Genomic DNA, 6,954 nt, shown 5'->3' with positions numbered 1-6,954 from the left:
AAACCTAAATTAAATCTGCATTTTTAAAAAATGAAAAAGGTCATTAGCACAGCAGTAGACTGTTCCATTGCCATCATGGATGTCTTTAATGAACCTGAGGGTAAAATGTCATTAACCTTTAAAAAGTCAAACCTACAAAACACTGATAGCAGCTCATTTGTTTAGTTTTGCTGGCTAGAATCAGACCAGTCATCCTATTATTATTGTTACAGAATTAAGCTCCGCCCTTAACACCATCACTATGTGTTAACAATGGTGTCTTCTTTTATAGGTTTGTTCATGAAGCCAGATGTGGTTCGATGGCCATGCTAGAGTCCGAGGGGGCGTGGGGAAGCTGCAGACAGGTGCTACTGAGTGGGGTGGGGTTGGAGCCTCTGGAGATGGAGGCGGAGTCTCTGGGGTGCTGCACCCTTGTGTAGCATGTGGCCAGTGGCACTGCCTGGGGACGGCATAGCCAGTGAGAAACACTTACTGGGCTCCCAATGCTGTCTCTCGTCTCCCCATCTCTCCTCTCACTCTGTCTCACTTCTTTTAAGTCTCATGTTCTCGATGTTGTCACATTTGGTGACATATCGCAGGGGACTGGATGGGTACTGCATAAGAGGGTTGGTGTTGACACCACGCGGCTCCATCGCAGGGGATGTCGGCCTCTCCCTGCATCGCCCTCGCTGCCCGTACTTCAGCTAGATGATACCTTCACGCTACGTGTGCCTGCCTTATGAAGTCTTTCTCTTAAACTCACTAAATAAAAAAGAGAGGAGAGAGAGAGAGAGAGAGAGAGTTCCACTGGAGGCGCAGGACGTCTCAACAGAACTGGAGCTGGTAGGCATGTAGAGGAGCTTTAAAAGCAATGCCATCACCATATGGTTTACACGATAACACTTTATCCACCATCTTCCCCCTCTCCCGCCCTGACTCCCTCGCCCATGGCTACGTTTCTATCTCCGCATCAATTAGCACATGATTAATACAACAAGCAAGCAGTTTAGAGGTAATGGCAGACAATTAACATCTCATTCCACCATAAAGGGCTATGCTAAATACCCTAGCCACTGCCGCTCTCTGCCTGGAATTGAAATAAGTGTTTGTCCTAATTCACATGCCGTCCAATGTGAAGTGGGCCCACTTTGTATGCCACAACATCGTTAATCTAATTAGAGCGAGTTGCAAATGAAGCAGTGTCTCTCCAAAGAGAATGAAGTGCAGTCTTTGTTCGTTAGCGCCACGCCGTTGCCGGAGCAAGCGCACACTTCAAACGCCAATCTCGGAAATTAACGGCCTTGAGCGTAGGCAGCTATACTTGTTGCTGTTTTGTACCGTCTCTCTCTCTCTCTCTCTCTCTCTCTCTCTCTCTCGCTCTCTCTCTCTGATTACAAGCGTTCTGCAAACAACTGTGCACATGTGTAAATAGAGCCATAGCGGCACTGTCATGCGTTTTGCGGGAGAAACAGAAAACCGTCCTCGGAGTGCTGCGTGGAATAAAGGACACACGGCCTGATTGACAGCTACCTCGAGACCGGCCCGATGGAGTTGTCAAGGCGCAATGCTAACAGGCTGCCACCGCTCCAACTGCAGATGCACTGTGCACTGGTGCATCACACACCACCCCCCCCCCCCCCCCCCCCCCCACACACACACACACACACACACACATTCTTTCTTCCGTCTCAGCGAAAACACGTGTTAGAACACATGTGCAATCTGCAGAGATGCATTTGGAACATCAGTGCAGTACGTTAGCCGTAGAGAGGGAGAACGGAAACTAAACCTGGAGCTGAAGGATTCTGAAACGGCATGAATTCATGATCATTTGATGGGAATATGTAAAGTAGGCCATGCAAGAGACACCTAACAGCTAATGACTCAGTGGAAATATCTCACCTTCTAGTTCCCCAGTCTCTCACTCATACAAATGAGAGAGAGAGAGAGAGAGAGAGAGAGAGAGAGAGAGAGATCTCAGCTCTTTATACTCCCATGTGTTCTCCCACCACCTCCTGCTCTGTATTGTCTTACGGAGACTCGGCGGTCTTCCTCCCCTTGATCATGTGCATCAGAGGTCAGGGGTCACGGCAGGCCACTAGTGACCACCCTCGTGCCACGTTTAGCCGCCGGACCCTCCCCTCTCGCTCTTTCATTCTCTCACCCCTCCTCTTGGCAACATTGGTTTTCATCTCCTGAAACAAAAGCTAACTGTTTTGCTCAGTTCCAGATCAAGAGCCTCCTTTTTCCTCCAGGAGAGGTAGAAAAATAAACATGGTGTACGACGATACCTTCTGTCGCTTCCAGGCTCACATCTGTATCGCCGGCACTCTCCGTCTCCCCCGGCCTGCTGCAGGAGACGCGTTCCCCCCCCCCGCCTCCCCTTCTGAGTGCTCCGCTCCCCTGGGACAAGCCTGTTTATCAGCCAGCCTGCCAACCACATGATGGAACCCCCAAGGAGCATCAAACAGGACATGCCCGGGGGCCGGCGGTACGGGTCAGGCCCCGCTCTGGGCCCTGCGGCCCTGGCCGAGATGCGTGCGCTCAGCTGTGGATACACATGCCTCGTTTCTGTTTCTTCGACTTGAATATTCGTTCATCGCTAAGACTTATTTAAAAAAACGACAGCAACTTTAGTTCGCGCTGATGCACAACTTTATGTACATGCTCACTGTGAGCGAGGGTTGGTTTGATTACTCTTCTTTTGGCTTAAGACTCAAGTTAATGTGTGCTTCATGTTGCCTTGACTTAAGGCCACAGGGATGTAGAAACTATAATTGAGGATTCACACTCTGATCCGCGCTGTTAAGCGGAGCAGTAGGTCTATGCTAAAGCTGTATAGATCACTCTTCTAGACAAGCCAGAGCCGTGACGCTCTTCCTGGCCTCCTAGGTAGCAGCGACCGTCCCCAGCCACAGCCTCAATTCCGTTCCACCTCGTGTGTATTTTAATGAGAGACGCCGTCCCGCTAGCACGCTATCCCTGACGGACCCGAGTGGCAGACTTTTAATCCGGCGCTGCTCGATACGGGCCGGATCCAGCAGCGCCGCGCGGGATAATGCGTAGCTCTCGTTTGGCTGCGTCCCGCGGTGCCGCATTTCACTTGGCCTGCGATCACAAGCGACTGTTCTAATTGTTGCTGTCCCAACTGCGCCATTTAGCCCATTGCCCCGCTCCGGTTAGGCACCGGTCCAGCTTCACTTGATTCGGAGAGCTGCAACACACGCTGGGTTTTCCTGCATTACCTTGCTGGTGCACAGAGGAAGCACGCACGTGAGCGCACGTGAGCGCGCGTGAGACCAACGACTAGTATTCAAACACGAGTTGCAGAGGATAACCCCTGACACGGGAAATCCAGAGTAATTATACGCTTATTCCTGCGTTCTCTGGTCAGTAATGCACTCTCACAATTATCTTAGGAAGGTTGGTGTGGAAATGGCTTATTTTTTTAAGACGGAGGTGACTGCTCCGTGCAAATCTCTCTCTCCGCTGCTTCAATTTAGCTCCGTCTCAGGCGAGCAAATGGCTTTTATCTGGCCTGTAATCTTCCCCAGACACGTGGCTCTTGAGACGTGCGTGCTTTAATTGCAATAAGTGTACGTCTTGGCGGCATTAAATCAACTGGGCAGGCGCAAAACTGCCGCCATCTACCCAGTCACGGACGTTAAGCTTCGTCAGTACCGTAAAAGTATCACTTGTAAAGTAAAGTAAGCCCAGTGCGCCTGTGTAATGCTGTAGTTTCCGCCTGAGTGAAAGTGAAACTTCTGAAATAACCGTTCTCATCCACTCCAGAACCTGAGAGAGAAAGCTCGGCTTCACCGTGTTTTGACCGGTAGTGTGCGCTAACACCGTCCTGTATTTAGCACACTTACCTGAGCTGCGCGCCCACCGCCAGACTTCCCCAAACCAGGGAGGCCGTTTCCATAAATAAATAAACAAATGTTCCTATGCATGAATCAGAGATATGTTGCCATCTTCTGGACTGCCGGTAAAATATCAGCAGGCCACGTGGCCCTTCTTACCTGAACCGTTACAGCTAACGGCGCATAATAGCTGCACTGACCAGAAAAAGGGCTATCTGTATAGGAATTATAATCACATTAATATCAGGTCCTAGTCGAGGATGAGCTTCAGGGTTGAGGTAATATTTCGCTGTCTAGTTCGGCAGGCTTTCCTCTGTGTGCTACCCAGTCGCCGCATGCGGTTTGCTGGAGGAGGGCTTTAATTAGCCTGGCTCATGCTGGAGGGGTCTGGGAGTGCAGCCGTCAGCCCGTTGACAAGAGGAACAGACCTGGATGGTAGTGTTGGGGGGGGGGGGGGGGGGGGGGGGGGGGGGGGTTGTGTGGGCTGGGCGGGTTGTGGATAGGTGTTTAGCTGAGTAAGCTGGCTGCCATGCTGGGTCGGCACAAGCCACAGAATTTGCTAGAAGCCAGCACGTGTGTCTCTCACTCGCCTGGACACAGTGCAGAGGCGGTGTCCAACAAGCTAGGGGACGAAAGGGGTCCACAGCCGCTCTGTCCCCAGTTGGGGCCTCTCTGACTGAGCTACCGGGAGAAGCGGTGAGCTAGACTTTGATTCTCTCCTAATGGTTCACCCTGACGATTCACCCAAAATCCCTCATTCTTAAGCTGCATTTAGCTGATATGTTGGTTTTTGTTTTCATTGTTTTTCACATAAAATAATAAAGAAATGCCTAAGAGAAAAGCATTTTAATGTGTGTGGATACGATGTATTTTGGTCAGTCTGATAGGGTGATGGTTATGATTTAAAGGGCACAACTGTGATTTTGAATTAACCTTAAAGCGGAGTCTGCAAGGCTGTATCTGCCAGGCCTTCTAGCCCAGTCTGCTGTTCCACAGAGGGATTTAAAACACCTGCGACAAGAAATGAAGCCTTTCTCTCCCTTTACAATAACACCCTTCAGTGTCTGTAATCGTCCTCCACATGGAAAGAGATCCATTATAATTTCATGGCTGAGTAGTTGAGACGGAACAGTGATGCACTTTTAAAGGCTTTGATAAGTTTGTTCAAATGTACCTGCCTTCATCCATTTAGCCCATGAAATATGTGCTGAAATCTTTCACTCATTCACATTACTAAAGTGCTTTATCAGTTGCCTGCAAGTGCATTTTTTTGTCTTGTTGCAATTCATTTGAAGGGAAGACCTGCAGGATAAACCAACTTCTCCTGGTTTCTTTCCTGGGTTAGAATAGGTGTTCATGTATGTTGGATCATAAATGCATAAAACAGTGTCAATTTAAACACAATGGTGAAAAGATTATTCAAAACTTTTAAATCGTGCCTTAAATAAAGAAAAAATATGTATTTTTGTTATGAAATGTGTTCTGGCCAAGTATGAACTCAAAGATTTCCATCATTAGTTGGTAGGACTGAAATCTATTAAAATGCAAGTAGACATTGTAGTTTATGCTTCAAGAGAGTGAAATGGATATTTGGTTTGAAGCACTAAAAGTGACTAGAACAAAAAACATTTTAAAGGAACTGAACAAAAAAATATCAAGTACAAAAGTAATATATTGAAAAATTATTTGCAACTGTAAAAGTGTCATACTAGATATTCAAAACAGTCTGTACATATTGAGAGTATGATACGGTCTTTCAGCCTCCATCAATGTTTACAATTTGGAAACTGAACCCCCAGGTGTACATTGTTGTTTTAACAGATTGTTTATTGTTAATTTATTAAGAGGTGTTCACCTTTGTTAAAATGAATAATATCACATTTCTGTGGATGAAATTGTTATTTTTAACTCTAGGGCAGGAGAAGTGAAGATGTGATTCTCTTTTAAAGTCATTTTACACTCTGAATTAAACATATTTATGTTTTTTTTCTCATTTTAAAAGCACAGGGGTCTGGAGATCACACTAAAGAGATCACATTGTAGAGTGTAGTGGGGTAAGTAATTCATTTATCTGGCCACAGTAATAAATGTGTATATTTATAAATGTACAGATAATTCACTTGGCAATAGTAACACACGTATAGATATGCTTATCCTTTATATACCTATTCTCATTTTCTCTTTCTCTCCCTCACTGCCTTCCTTTATGCTCTATGAACCCACTGTGTTCTCATGGCTTTATACTTTCTATCTTTAAAAAGGCAAAGGCGACATTTCAAAGATGCTCCATCTCCAGTCCAAGGCCATGTGTTTGGAGAACAACATGTACGTTGGCTGAAGAGCCCAGTGTTGCAGTGTTGTGGGGGCCTTTGTCTATCAGAGGTTTGAGGAGCAGTGGATTCAGCTGTCCGCCGTGGCCCCAACCTCAGACTCTCCACTTCCATTCTGATTTGATTTGACTGCCATGTCTCGTCGTTTCTGCTCTAAAGACCTTTGTGTTTTCCTTTTCTTGTTAATAATTTAATGGAGTGTGAAACCAATGAACAGAAGAAAGAGTGACACTGAGCTCTTATTTCTTTGATTCAGGGAGAAACAAAGACTCTGGTCTGAAGAGTCATTACGCATTTACATAAACCTGCACAACGTATTTATACTAACGCTATTAATAAAGTAAATACTTTGGGGTTGATTTTTACAATATAGCTGTTTTGCTTTCATAGATTTTATTTTAAATAATCTATGATACACTTAGTCATGGGTGACAAGTTTCTGACCTCGCTAAATAGTTTAAATAAATATTTTTTATATTTTATACCGAAATATCAGGTGGCAGGTATGACACTGCACATTAGCTTTTTACCTTCACAAATTACATGGTTTGGTCACCTTTAGCAATTTCTGAAAGATTTAAAACATAAAATCTCATACTTCTTTGCAAAATAATATTTCTTGCCAAAGAGGTCAGACGTAGCCTCTCAAAACATGATACAAGAGTTATTCGTGTTTTTGTATGTTTTGTTTAGTACGTTTGTAATTCAAGTGTAAAGTAAATCACTGTTCAAAGACGCAGAAGTGTCCAGTGTCATTAATGCAGTTGAGAGATTGCTCCCTG

The 6,954-nt window shown here is 45.8% G+C and overlaps 1 long non-coding RNA gene across 1 annotated transcript; it reads left to right on the top strand.

Moving 5' to 3' along the window:
• The first annotated feature begins 4,402 nt into the window (after positions 1-4,402).
• Positions 4,403-6,608, top strand: LOC143511573 (uncharacterized). Its single transcript, XR_013130169.1, has 3 exons — positions 4,403-4,538; positions 5,850-5,896; positions 6,104-6,608. It is a non-coding gene; the product is annotated as an uncharacterized LOC143511573 (long non-coding RNA).
• The last annotated feature ends 346 nt before the right edge of the window (positions 6,609-6,954 follow it).

The sequence above is a fragment of the Brachyhypopomus gauderio genome, chromosome 4 (genome assembly GCF_052324685.1).
Source record: "Brachyhypopomus gauderio isolate BG-103 chromosome 4, BGAUD_0.2, whole genome shotgun sequence".
NCBI lineage: Eukaryota > Metazoa > Chordata > Actinopteri > Gymnotiformes > Hypopomidae > Brachyhypopomus > Brachyhypopomus gauderio.
This window is presented reverse-complemented; position numbering and strand designations above follow the sequence as displayed.